Source organism: Taudactylus pleione, unplaced genomic scaffold (genome assembly GCF_031769625.1).
Source record: "Taudactylus pleione unplaced genomic scaffold, aTauple2 ptg000386l, whole genome shotgun sequence".
Taxonomy (NCBI): Eukaryota; Metazoa; Chordata; class Amphibia; order Anura; family Myobatrachidae; genus Taudactylus; species Taudactylus pleione.
Genome location: NW_028284787.1, coordinates 7,429,636 through 7,442,225, shown reverse-complemented (window position 1 = coordinate 7,442,225; position 12,590 = coordinate 7,429,636). Strand labels below are relative to the sequence as shown.

Below are 12,590 nucleotides of genomic sequence, written 5' to 3'. Positions count from 1 at the left end.
TGGGAGACACCCAAGGGGGTTACTAGACATTGCCAATAGTCCTTACAAAACGGTGATTGAGTATGTTTCTCAAATGCAGGAGAGAATTGCTGCGGTAGTGCCGATAGTGAGAGAGCACCTGGAACAGGCTCAACAGGCACAGCAGAGGGTATACAACCGCAATGCTCGGTTACGCAGCTTTGCTCCTGGGGACAGAGTGTTAGTATTGGTTCCCACTGTGGAAAATAAACTTTTGGCTAAATGGCAAGGGCCCTTTGAAATCTTAGAAAGAGTGGGGCAGGTCAATAACAAAGTTTACCAGCCGGGGAAAAGAAAGCCGGAACAGATATACCATATAAATCTGTTAAAGCCCTGGAAAGATAGAACGGTACTGTCGGCCGTCCGAGACCCTCCAGTAAGTCCAGGGCCCTTAGTTCCCGAAGTGACAGTGGCTAAAACCCTGTCGGCAATTCAACAACAAGAGGTCAAGGAGTTTCTGATTAGAAATAGGGTGCTGTTCTCTGACGTACTTGGGAAAACCTCGGTCATTAAACATGACATCATCACTGACCCAGGGGTTAAAGTTAATCTAAAGCCCTATAGGTTACCAGAAGCACAAAGAGAATCGGTGTCGAAAGAAATTAAAAAGATGCTAGAATTAGGGGTTATTGAAGAATCAAATAGTGAATGGTCAAGTCCCATTGTGTTGATTCCAAAGCCCGACTGGAGTGTGCGTTTCTGCAATGCCTTCCGAAAGTTGAACAGCGTTTCAAAATTCGATGCCTACCCGATGCCAAGAGTGGATGAACTGGTTGAGAGACTAGGGATGGCAAGGTATTTAACCACTCTTGACCTAACCAAAGGGTATTGGCAAGTACCGTTAACCGAGAGCGCCAAACAAAAGACAGCTTTTTCAGCACCAGAGGGCTTGTTTCAGTACAAGATGTTGCCCTTCGGGCTACATGGGGCACCTGCTAGCTTCCAAAGAATGATGGACAGGATTCTAAGGCCCCATAGACGGTATGCGGCTGCTTATCTGGATGATGTGGTCATTCATAGTCCTGATTGGCAGTCTCACTTACCCAGGGTACAAGCAGTGTTGGACTCCATCTTTAAGGCAGGTTTGACAGCCAACCCAAAAAAGTGTTGTCTAGGCATGGAGGAGGTAAAATATCTGGGATACACCATTGGCAGAGGCCTGATAAAGCCTCAGCTCAATAAAGTTGATGCCATACAAAACTGGCCACGGCCTCTGAATAAGAAGCAGGTGAGAGCCTTCTTGGGAATTACGGGGTACTACAGGAGGTTTATACCCAACTTTGCCACCATGGCAGTCCCACTGACTGACCTGACCAAAGGCAAACAAAAAGTCATGGTAGAATGGAGTCCTGAGGCATTGAAAGCTTTTCAGGAGTTGAAAGTAGCGTTGTGTTCCCAACCAGTCCTGAAGACTCCTAATTTTGAAAGGGAATTCATAGTACAAACCGATGCATCAGAAGTAGGTATAGGAGCGGTCCTGTCCCAGAACAAGGAGGGTGAGGAACACCCTATTTTCTATCTTAGCAGAAAGTTGAATGTACATGAGAGAAACTATGCCACAGTGGAGAAGGAGGCGTTGGCCATAAAGTGGGCGTTAGAGGCTCTCAGGTACTACTTGGTCGGAAGAAAGTTCAAATTGATCACTGACCATGCCCCTCTGAAGTGGATGTCTGAAAATAAGGACAGTAATGCGAGAATTACAAGATGGTTCTTGGCGTTACAAACTTTTAAATTTTCAGTGGAACACAGGCCAGGAAGCCAGCTGGCCAATGCTGACGCGTTGTCACGCGTTCATTGTTTGGGGGCTTCAGTTGTTCCGCCCCACAGGTCGAAACAAAGCGGGGGGATATGTGATAGGATCACTGGTAAAGTGGTCTGTGGCAGGTACATTTGTCCCAGATTCCTGTCTTTTGTGTTTTAAACCCCCAGGAGAAAGTCTGCAGTGTAGCAGGCTTGAGTTTCGGCTTTTTGAAAAGCCGGTTTGGGACCTGGGGGTTGTGGGTGAGAGGAGAGGGAGGGCTCCACCCACGGCCACTCCAGGTTTTGGTTCTCGCAGCCTGGTAACAGGCTTGTTAGTTTTCCACCTGAGAGTGGCCAATATAAGCCTAGTGTGTTTAGGGCTGATTGTCTCACCTGGGAGAGCAGACAGGGAGTTTGCTCAGAGACACTGGAAAACCTAACTGTGAGTGTTGTGCTGTGCCTTGTTTGCTGGTGAGGGCATTAGGCCCTGCCAGGTTCTGGTAGTGAGGGAACCACCTGTAAAGTTAGAGCCCGGCCAGGGCTAGGTTTTATGTTTATGGTTTCTTTTGTTGTTTCTGTTTTGCACAATAAAGACTGGCGCCGACCAGCTTGTACTCTCTTCCAGACTGGTGTGCTGCTTCCCTGCTGCTGTGTGTGTGTAAGGAAGGAGTCCCCTACCCAGGAGAGGGACCTCCTAATCTGACTGTGTCACAATATGGTGGAGAATGCGGGCATCCACACACACTGAAGTTGCAGCGAGAGGAAAACTTTCCATTTAAAAATTAAAGGGACAGACACCCAATTTGTGAGTGTGGAAATAACACTGTGTCCTTGGAGTCCCATAGAGGAGGCATCAGCCAATGCTCAGAGAGGCAAGGTTCAGCTTCCAACCTACACCCCAGGACAAAATGGAGGACATTATTAAGGCCTTGCTCCAAGCTACATCAGCTCAGCAGGAATCTACCAGAGCTCAGCAGGAGATGAACAAACTTCAGCAGGAATCTACCTGGGCTCAGCAGGAATCTACCAGGGCTCAGCAGGAATCCACCAGGGTGCAACTGTTGGCCTTGGAGACAGCCCAGAGGCAACAACAGGTCGCCATCGAGGAAACCCGCCAGGCCTTAGCGGAAAACAGCCAGGCCATAAGAGAGGTGGTACAGCACCTGGTCGCCCGGCCCAGAGATGTTACTACTGGTCCTCCAACCACCACTTACTCCGTACGAGCCAGTCACTTCCTCCAAAAGATGACTTCGGGCGATGATGTGGAGGCCTATCTAGCCGCATTTGAAAGACCGACGGAAAGGGAGAGTTGGCCCCAGGAGCAGTGAGCAAGTCTGGTGGCACCTTTTTTGTCTGGGGAGCCACAAAAGGCCTATTTCGACTTATGCCTGGCTGATGCCAAGGACTATAAAAAACTAAAACAGGAGATTCTAACTCGCTTGGGAGTCACCACCTTTGTTCGTGCCCAACGGGTCCACCGCTGGGAGTTCCATAAGGACAAGCCTCCACGTTCACAGATGCATGACCTCGCCCATCTGTCCTCAAAATGGCTACAGCCCGAGACGCTGACGGGACCACAGATCGTGGAAAGGGTCGTGATGGACCGGTACCTGCGATCATTACCTGTGACTCTGCGCAAGTGGGTGAGCCATGCAGACCCTAAGTCCGCAGACCAGTTGGTCGAGCTGGTGGAGAGGTACGTGGCGGCTGAGGAGCTGATGAGTATGCACCACCGAGCCCCGATGGCGCACCGGCGAACTCCCACAGACACTGGTAAGACTGTTCCAGGGGAGAAGGGTGCTGGGCGGTGGAATGTACCTAAGACTGAGGGTGTAGAACCTGGAGACAGGCCTGCCAGGCCGGGAAGGTTCTTGCCCCGTAAACGACTAGACATTAAGATGACTCAGTGTTTCCGATGTGGTGGCTTCGGCCATATTGCCGCTAATTGTTCACTTACAACTGAACCTATGCAATGTGATACTGCTCATGCCTACCGCAGGGGGTCGTTCTTTGCACAGACAGCCTGTACGGCTGACCGGCAGGCTGAGACTGATAAGCACATGTGTGTACTCACTGTAGATGGCAACCGAGTAGAGGCACTGTTAGACTCTGGTAGCTTGGTGACACTTATAAAAGCTGAGCTGGTGAACCCCTTGCGGCGTGAGGGGAAAACTGTTGGTGTGACCTGCATACATGGGGATACTCGATATTATGTTACTGCCGAGGTGAACATCGAGACACCATGTGGTTCTGCTATAGTTTCTGTAGGTTCGGTGCATGGTCTGATGTACGATGCAATATTGGGGAGAGACTTTGCTCACTTCTGGAAGTTGTGGGAAAGCCGTTTTGTTCCAGAGATGAGACAACCCCGATCCATTTGAGAAGGTTGTCGATGTAGTGGAGGAGGGAGTTGCTTCTGAGTCAGAGTTATTCCCTTTTTCTACTATGATTGGCGAACTAGAGAATGCGGAGCGTGACGGTGGCCCGCCAACTGATGTGCCTCCCATTGAGGTGGGAAGTGTTGATGGGCCAGGTGATCGTCTGCCAGATTTAGAGGTCAGAAGAGAGGTCTTTGCCGTGGAGCAGTTGAATGACCCTACTTTGGTAAAAGCCAGGGAGAATGTAAAAGTAGTTGATGGTAAACCCGTAGACCCTGATAGTCCTTTGTCCTATCCCCACATGGCAATGTGGCAGGATTTGTTATATCAGGTGACTAAGAAGGGGGAAGATGTTGTGGAACAACTAATAGTTCCCAAAGCCTACAGAAGAGCAGTGTTGGATCTGGCCCATGGTCATATAATGACAGGCCATCTAGGGGTAGAGAAAACCACTGAGCGAATAATGCAGAGGTTTTTCTGGCCCGGGCTTCATAAAGAGGTATCTGACTTTTGCGCATCCTGCCCTGAGTGTCAGTATCATGCTCCCAGGCCACATTTTAAGGGTCCACTAATTCCATTGCCTATTATAGCGGTGCCGTTTGAAAGAATAGCGATGGATTTGGTTGGACCCTTAATGAAGTCTGCCAGGGGACACCAGTATATTCTAGTCATAATGGATTACGCTACCAGGTACCCGGAAGCGATCCCGTTGCGCAATACGTCAACCAAGACCATTGCCAGAGAGCTAGTTCATGTCTTTAGCAGGCTGGGTATACCTAAGGAGATACTGACCAGGGTACACCGTTTATGTCCAAAGTCATGAAAGAGTTATGCCGCCTGTTCAAAATCGAACAGTTAAGAACTTCGGTTTATCACCCCCAAACCGATGGGCTGGTCGAGAGGTTTAACAAGACGTTAAAACACATGCTTAGGAAAGTGGTCGACAAGGATGGTAGGGATTGGGATTACTTATTGCCGTATTTATTGTTGGCCATAAGAGAAGTTCCCCTGTCCTCCACCGGGTTTTCACCCTTCGACTTGTTGTATGGGAGACACCCAAGGGGGTTACTAGACATTGCCAATAGTCCTTACAAAACGGTGATTGAGTATGTTTCTCAAATGCAGGAGAGAATTGCTGCGGTAGTGCCGATAGTGAGAGAGCACCTGGAACAGGCTCAACAGGCACAGCAGAGGGTATACAACCGCAATGCTCGGTTACGCAGCTTTGCTCCTGGGGACAGAGTGTTAGTATTGGTTCCCACTGTGGAAAATAAACTTTTGGCTAAATGGCAAGGGCCCTTTGAAATCTTAGAAAGAGTGGGGCAGGTCAATAACAAAGTTTACCAGCCGGGGAAAAGAAAGCCGGAACAGATATACCATATAAATCTGTTAAAGCCCTGGAAAGATAGAACGGTACTGTCGGCCGTCCGAGACCCTCCAGTAAGTCCAGGGCCCTTAGTTCCCGAAGTGACAGTGGCTAAAACCCTGTCGGCAATTCAACAACAAGAGGTCAAGGAGTTTCTGATTAGAAATAGGGTGCTGTTCTCTGACGTACTTGGGAAAACCTCGGTCATTAAACATGACATCATCACTGACCCAGGGGTTAAAGTTAATCTAAAGCCCTATAGGTTACCAGAAGCACAAAGAGAATCGGTGTCGAAAGAAATTAAAAAGATGCTAGAATTAGGGGTTATTGAAGAATCAAATAGTGAATGGTCAAGTCCCATTGTGTTGATTCCAAAGCCCGACTGGAGTGTGCGTTTCTGCAATGCCTTCCGAAAGTTGAACAGCGTTTCAAAATTCGATGCCTACCCGATGCCAAGAGTGGATGAACTGGTTGAGAGACTAGGGATGGCAAGGTATTTAACCACTCTTGACCTAACCAAAGGGTATTGGCAAGTACCGTTAACCGAGAGCGCCAAACAAAAGACAGCTTTTTCAGCACCAGAGGGCTTGTTTCAGTACAAGATGTTGCCCTTCGGGCTACATGGGGCACCTGCTAGCTTCCAAAGAATGATGGACAGGATTCTAAGGCCCCATAGACGGTATGCGGCTGCTTATCTGGATGATGTGGTCATTCATAGTCCTGATTGGCAGTCTCACTTACCCAGGGTACAAGCAGTGTTGGACTCCATCTTTAAGGCAGGTTTGACAGCCAACCCAAAAAAGTGTTGTCTAGGCATGGAGGAGGTAAAATATCTGGGATACACCATTGGCAGAGGCCTGATAAAGCCTCAGCTCAATAAAGTTGATGCCATACAAAACTGGCCACGGCCTCTGAATAAGAAGCAGGTGAGAGCCTTCTTGGGAATTACGGGGTACTACAGGAGGTTTATACCCAACTTTGCCACCATGGCAGTCCCACTGACTGACCTGACCAAAGGCAAACAAAAAGTCATGGTAGAATGGAGTCCTGAGGCATTGAAAGCTTTTCAGGAGTTGAAAGTAGCGTTGTGTTCCCAACCAGTCCTGAAGACTCCTAATTTTGAAAGGGAATTCATAGTACAAACCGATGCATCAGAAGTAGGTATAGGAGCGGTCCTGTCCCAGAACAAGGAGGGTGAGGAACACCCTATTTTCTATCTTAGCAGAAAGTTGAATGTACATGAGAGAAACTATGCCACAGTGGAGAAGGAGGCGTTGGCCATAAAGTGGGCGTTAGAGGCTCTCAGGTACTACTTGGTCGGAAGAAAGTTCAAATTGATCACTGACCATGCCCCTCTGAAGTGGATGTCTGAAAATAAGGACAGTAATGCGAGAATTACAAGATGGTTCTTGGCGTTACAAACTTTTAAATTTTCAGTGGAACACAGGCCAGGAAGCCAGCTGGCCAATGCTGACGCGTTGTCACGCGTTCATTGTTTGGGGGCTTCAGTTGTTCCGCCCCACAGGTCGAAACAAAGCGGGGGGATATGTGATAGGATCACTGGTAAAGTGGTCTGTGGCAGGTACATTTGTCCCAGATTCCTGTCTTTTGTGTTTTAAACCCCCAGGAGAAAGTCTGCAGTGTAGCAGGCTTGAGTTTCGGCTTTTTGAAAAGCTGGTTTGGGACCTGGGGGTTGTGGGTGAGAGGAGAGGGAGGGCTCCACCCACGGCCACTCCAGGTTTTGGTTCTCGCAGCCTGCTAACAGGCTTGTTAGTTTTCCACCTGAGAGTGGCCAATATAAGCCTAGTGTGTTTAGGGCTGATTGTCTCACCTGGGAGAGCAGACAGGGAGTTTGCTCAGAGACACTGGAAAACCTAACTGTGAGTGTTGTGCTGTGCCTTGTTTGCTGGTGAGGGCATTAGGCCCTGCCAGGTTCTGGTAGTGAGGGAACCACCTGTAAAGTTAGAGCCCGGCCAGGGCTAGGTTTTATGTTTATGGTTTCTTTTGTTGTTTCTGTTTTGCACAATAAAGACTGGCGCCGACCAGCTTGTACTCACTTCCAGACAGGTGTGCTGCTTCCCTGCTGCTATGTGTGTGTAAGGAAGGAGTCCCCTACCCAGGAGAGGGACCTCCTAATCTGACTGTGTCACAATATATATTGCAACCAACACCCATAGGCGAAACTAGCCATTTGATAATGTGTGGTCCCAGTTCCAACACCATAACTTATGTTAACTTTAATGGCGTAAGTTTCAAAATGAAGTAACACGTAGTGCATGCACGCCGAAGGTGCGCGTAAAAAACATAGGCATGGTCACGTGTCATTAGGGGCGTGGTCACTGGAAATGGGGGTTTGTCATCATGACACTCTGGGAACATTCCTCTCCATTCTATTCCAAATACACCTTACCTATATGGTGGTTTCTCTGCAATGTAGTACCTCTGAAGAAACTGATCCTCCCTGGGAGACGTTGTCTTCAGTCAGTATTCACTATTCATGGAGATCACATGGTCAGAGAAGATGCCTGTTTGTATAGGAATATAACCATGTCATCATCATACAGCAGATGTTCAACCAGACTTGTGCCCTGTATCACCTACTGCCCCCTGTATCCCCTCCATCCCCCTGCCCTTTTTTTCTAATACCTATAATTTTTTAAATTACAAATTCATTTGTTAATGTATGCTTTATACAGATATACAGGGGGCGATTCAAATGTTTAGCGTGCCCCCTGCTGGGTGTCTAAACTAATGGGCATCTTTCAGAGCAAATAAATTGTTACTCAGATTAGACACCCATTGGTATTTACTGCGCCCAAAAGAACAGGGTTTAGCAAAAGAAAGCAGCTAAATCTGTCTAAAGTTCTTGTTTGGGTGTCTGAAGTCCTGGTTTGGCTGCCCAGGCAAAGGACTTTGCACACATTAGTGCTTGCATCTCAGGAGGCTCAGGAGGCTGCGAGAAGAAATGTGTTCCCCCCACCCCGTAGCTTTAGGCATCCCAACAAAGCTACAATTGTATAGACAGCCAGCAGGGGGCACGCAAAACATTTAAATCACCCCACAGATTCAAAAATATGCCGGCGGGATGCCGGCGGTCAAAATGCTGACAGCGGTATCCTGACATTCAGAACCCCAACACCATTAGGTAAGTACCCTAACGCTAACCCTAATCCATAACCCTCCCCGATGCCTGAGCATAATGCCCCCCTAAACCTAACCTCCCTCTTGGTGGCTGAACCTAACCTCCTCCCCAGTGCCTAAACCTAACCTCCCCCCTAGTGCCTAACTCTAACCTCCCCTACTAGTGCATATTCCTAACCTAAAACCTAACCTCCCCCTTCCCGCACCCTAACCCTCCCTCCCCGATGCCTAAACATAACCCTCCCCCCCTTAGCGCCTAACCCTAACATAGTGCATATTCCTAAACATAAACCTAACCCTCCCCCTAACCCCTGGTGCTCTGGATTCTGGAGACAGAGGGCCTGATTCAGAGCCGGACGCTATTTGCGGACGGTTGTTCCAAAAAAGGGGCCGGCTATTTAAATTGAGCGCTCGCTCTTTGCGGTTTGTTGACGCCTCTATGTCTGAGCGAGTGAACGAAAAATGCGCTCGCTATTTTGTAAAGACGCCCCTTTGCCGTTCGCAACACACGTCATCTCCGGTTTTTATTAGATTAATCGGGTACATCGAAAGGCATCTGAACTGCTCGCAGTGCTTGTGGTAGGTTTTTCCTACCGCTATCACTGCGAGCAGTTCAGGCTAAAAGACAACCAAGTGACGTGGTCGATGACGCTCCTTTACTAATTATGCACTCCCATTAAACGCCCTTTTGACCGTTTGGCATGCCTGCGTTCGGATCTCCACTCCCCCGTTTTCAAGCACCTTCCCCTGTAACCACCCACAAACGGTACATTCTGTCAATCACATTAGCAGCCCCTCGCTGTTTTGTGAGCGCACGATTTCCGACCACAATGACTGGTTTGTGCATGCGCATTACGACCCATACGCATGCGCAGTTGTGCGAACATCGCTCAGAGCGAACGAGCGGCCGCTTACAAGCGGCTCTGACTGCTGTTGGGATTCCGGCACAGCTTTTTTGGACGTCGGCATCCCATCAGCTGGGCTGCTGAAGATGCAGAGTTTAAAAACAGATATTCTTACAAAGTTACATTAAAAAAAAGAACAAGTAAAAATAGGGGTTCCCGCCATTACAGAGTAATAAATGACAACAAGCAAAGCATCCCCTCACCTTCTCCCCTGCAAAGCTGCAGCCAGAAACATTGCCTTACCTGGGGAAAGCAAAGAATTGCTTTAAATCAAACTCTCTGATGTCTGATCCCCTCCCCTCTTCTGCTAGACAGGCTGTCACTGACACACAGACTGACTGTAGCGTGGTGGCTGAGTGAAGCATCCTCCTCGGGGCCTTGATGCACAGCTCCTCCTCCATTCATCTTCACAACAGCAGACTGAGCAGAGCAAGTGCGCGTGCAGGGCCTGACATCACGACATGTGCACGTGACTGCAGGATGCCATTGGTGTAATGCAGGGGGAAGCTGAGCTGGGAAACTAAAGGTCCTCCTGGTCAGGTGCAGGCAATTGACGCATTCCAGACCAGGCGGGCGTTAATTACATAAAAAATATAGATGTTCGGCGGTGGAACGGTGAACGAGGCTAATGGGTGGTCTGGTGCACTCTGGACCACCCTAGGCTGCCCACTGTCACCTGCCTCCCTCCCTCCCAATCTCTCCTCGAAGCCCGGAACTAGTACTGAGAGAGAAAGTCTTGCGAGATGATGATGTCATCATCTCGCGAGAGCACCAGCTCCGCGGCTGCATTGCAATGCAAGTCAAGTGAGTAACAGTGCGCCCCTCCCCCCTACTCCTCCACGAAATGCCGCCCGCCGCCACCCCCAGTGGTTTAAGTAAAGGAGAATTAAAAAAGAAATGTTGAAAAAATATAAAAAGCTGTGATGTGCTGCGGGCAGCCTGGGCCCCCTGCCATATCCGGGCCAGGGTAATCTGTACCCGCTCCCACACCCCCTCTCTGTGCCCCTGGCCCCAACCACTCAGTACTTGAAGTTCTGGGGGCACACAAGTATATGTGAGCATACAACTCTGTACAGGAAATGTAGCTAGCTATAGGAGAAGACTGTATACTTCTGGTCCTGGTACTACATAGTATTCAGCCTAAGCCCTAACAAATGTATGCTTTGTTACAGTATATGCTAGCATAGGGATACGCAGACTTGAAAAGGTAGTTAGATGGACTGCAGGTAGAAAGGAGCACTGGCACCAGGACGAGCGGCAGAACAACCAGGAATGATCTGCAGGTAAGGGCAGCAAGCAAGGAGAATCCAGTGAGACAAGGCAAATGTCAGGACAGGCAAGGTGTATGCAGTATGCAGAAGGCAAGTAAATATGTTATTGTGCAGTGTCTGTTAGATGTATATAGTATTTTTTCCATAAAAGTGACTAAGTATATGAATATACAATACTTATAGAAACAGGATGCCAAGGTAATAGAACAATACAACAAAGTATTCTATAATGCTTCTATTGCCTTGCAATCCACTAAAACACTAAATTAATACAAAATGATTGCACATAAAAAGGAAATCTGCAATAATCACAAATATGTTTGTAGAAGTGAAATTTTACATATATGTTTGACTTGTTATGGAGTTGAGTGCAGATGATCATTCTCTGATATTTTATGTTTTGCAGTATACATCAGCTGAGTCATGGTGTCCATGCATGCTTATGTTGGTTTCATTACTGTTTTAAACCTAATTCTAATAAAAGTGTATTAGATCATCTGATAAGAATCTCTGAGACATCACTAAAGATTTTCGGAAAGTTCAGTTGGACCATGACTGACCATTATCTGGTCAGGTTTATGCTCATCATCACCCACACTAATTGTGACATATAGGGGCCTATTCATCAACACTAAAATACTGCTTTTAAGGACATTTTCCTTAATAAACGTTATTTTAGTATTCACGAACACACTTAGCAAGGAGATATCAGTGATATTTCCTGTGCTAAGTCCCCCTGCGTTCATTTCCATGCTCCCCATACATTAGTATGGGGATATGGAAATTATGGCATTCAGCAAATTCTGAAAATTATGTATTTTTGGAATTTGATGGTGTTACTATTCGCCACTGTGAGGTGGCGAATAGCAGGTAACACTTACCTGTGTCAGCGTGGGCAGGTCCCCCGGCGTCTTCCTCCGGCGCTCTGGTCTTTCCTCTGGCTCCATCTGCTATGCTGACATTGTGTTCTCCCAGCAGAGCACAATAAAGTTTAGAAAAAAAAACTTTTTTTTTTTCTTCTAAACAGTACTGTGCTCTGCTGGGAGAACACGTGACAGCATAGCAGACGGAGCCGGAGGCTGCTGCGCGGGCAGGTAAGTGCTGAACAGGGCGGGGTGAGCGGGGGGGAGGGACGACCCACAAACTTACCGCGGGTGTAGGAAGTGCTGCGCATGCGCTGGTTTTGCAGATGTAACAGTGCATGCGCAGCACTGTTTCCAGCTGCGGTAAGTTAGAGTAGAGAGGGATAACTTCCCGAAAATTTCCCGAACAGCTGTCATTGCAAAAATGACAGCTTTTCAGAATAGATAGTTATAGGGAGGAGGACTGATGAATTCCTCCGGTAATTAGGTAGAACTCCATGCAAGTTCTAAACCTAATTACCTCCAGAGAAACTTTAGGTATGATGAATAGGCCCCATAGGTACAGACAATCAGTGAGAGCTAAATATCCAGCTTTGTCCGATTCATACGCACGTGTACAGTATATGGCAAATTTTTACATAGATCTAACTGTTTTGCACTTGAGAATAAAGGTCCAACCTGGGCACATACTATATAAGCACCATTACAGTCCTTAATTCTGGAAATAAAAAAAAGAGAAATATGTCTACCAATATTACAGCCTTGTCTAAAAAACTGTACCGTTAATTACACTTTAGCATATTTGTATTTATGATTATTAATATAAATCTTACATTAGAGAATAACAAAACCTAAAATGCAACTTTTTTCCTGTCCAAAATTGTATAAAATAAAAATGTAATAACCTG

At 47.6% G+C, this 12,590-nt stretch overlaps 1 protein-coding gene across 1 annotated transcript in view; it reads left to right on the top strand.

Moving 5' to 3' along the window:
- The window catches only part of SLC6A19 (solute carrier family 6 member 19), a 152,966-nt gene that overhangs the window by 42,853 nt on the left and 97,523 nt on the right, over positions 1-12,590 (top strand). The gene's annotated exons all lie outside the window — the stretch shown is intronic.